The sequence below is a fragment of the Arachis hypogaea genome, chromosome 11 (genome assembly GCF_003086295.3).
Source record: "Arachis hypogaea cultivar Tifrunner chromosome 11, arahy.Tifrunner.gnm2.J5K5, whole genome shotgun sequence".
Taxonomy (NCBI): Eukaryota; Viridiplantae; Streptophyta; class Magnoliopsida; order Fabales; family Fabaceae; genus Arachis; species Arachis hypogaea.
In genome coordinates, this window is record NC_092046.1 from 94552075 (window position 1) to 94553751 (window position 1677).

The 1677-nt window shown below is 42.6% G+C and overlaps 1 non-coding gene across 1 annotated transcript; it reads left to right on the top strand.

Annotated features, from left to right (window-relative positions):
- The first annotated feature begins 1178 nt into the window (after positions 1-1178).
- Positions 1179-1282, top strand: LOC112725548 (small nucleolar RNA R71). The gene has a single exon (XR_003164650.1). It is a non-coding gene; the product is annotated as a small nucleolar RNA R71 (small nucleolar RNA).
- The last annotated feature ends 395 nt before the right edge of the window (positions 1283-1677 follow it).

Consider the following 1677-nt stretch of genomic DNA (forward strand, 5'->3'; position numbering starts at 1 on the left):
ACACAGTTTCCTCATTTCTCCAGCTTCTCTTCTTGGTCATTAATTCTTTTAAGAATTTTGCATAGAGTGGCATTTGCTCTATTGCCTCAGCAAAGGGAATGTTGATTTGAAGCTTCTTGAAAATCTCCAAGAACCTGGAGAATTGGCCATCCTTTTCACTTTTCATCAAACGTTGAGGATAAGGTGCTTTAGGTGTGTAAGGCTTCAAGACCTCTTTTTCTTTTTCTTTTGTTGCAAACGGTGTAACAGATTGTCCTTGTTCTTTGTCTTTCACATTTTCCTTTGCTTCATCCTCTGTGGTTTCCCTTGAAATCTCCTTTAGATTCTTTCCACTTCTGAGGGTTATGGCCTTACATTCTTCCCTTGCAATAGCCTTGGCAGCATGAGAACCGCTTGTCCCAGGGGCTTGCTTAGTCAAATACAAAATTTGATTTTCTAGCTTCTGGATGGCAGCTCCTTGGTTTTGCAAGTTAGAATTTACTTCTTCCTTAAAAGCTTTCAATTCAATTATGTCTTGGCTCATGGTTGCAAGCATTCCTTCTATCCGGTTTAATTGATCTTGAAATTGTTGGTTCGGATTAGGTTGGGTATGTTGATTATTTTGGCCATGATATGGTGGTTGGGAGTAGGTGCTTTGTGTGGCTTGGTATGATCTTTGGTTGGAGTTTTGGTATGTGGAATTGTTATGTTGGTTGTGGTTGTAAGGTTTGTGGTTTTGTGGTTGGGTTTGTTGGTTTCCCCACCCAAAGTTTGGGTGGTTTCTCCAGCCTGGGTTGTAAGTGTTGGAATGTGGATCATATGATTGCCTTTGTTGGTTTCCCACATAGTTAGCCTCATCCCAATCACCTCCTTCAATGCCTATTTCCTCTTGATCTTGTGTGTGTATTGCAGCCACTTGCTTTGTTTCTAATTGCCTGGTAAGCTCTGCTAGTTGCTTGGCAAACACCTTGTTTTGGGCTAGAATTGTATCAACATGGTTCAGCTCCATGACTCCCTTAGTGTTGTGCCTTTCTGATGCATAGTAGTACTCATTCTCAGCCACTGTCTCGATCACTTCAATGGCTTCTTCCACAGTCTTTTTCCTGTTCAATGAACCTCCTGATGAATGGTCTACAGCCTTCCTTGATTCATAAGAGAGCCCATCATAGAAGATGTGCAGTTGCACCCAATCATGGAACATGTTTGGTGGGCATTTCCTTGTCAAGTCCTTGAATCTCTCCCATGCCTCGTAGAGAGTTTCACCATCTTGTTGTCTAAAAGTCTGAACCTCAGATCGAAGCCTATTGACCTTTTGTGGAGGGTAGAAACGTGCCAGAAACTTGCTTTCCACCTCATCCCATGTTGTTAGACTCCCCCTTGGGAATGATTCCAGCCACTTAGCTGCTTTGTCCCTAAGTGAAAATGGGAACAAAAGCAGTTTATAGGCATCTTCCTGGACTCCATTGGACTTCACAGTGTCACAAATTCTCAGGAATTTTGTGAGATGTTGGTTTGGGTCTTCATTAGCACTTCCTCCAAAGGAACAATGATTTTCCACAAGTGATATTAGCTGTGGCTTGAGCTCAAAATTGTTGGCCTGAATGGGTGGTTTCTGGATGCTACTACCACAATTCCCAGAGGTTGGGTTTATGTATGAACTAAGAACCCTCCTCTCAGGGATGGCATCGTTTCCATCAG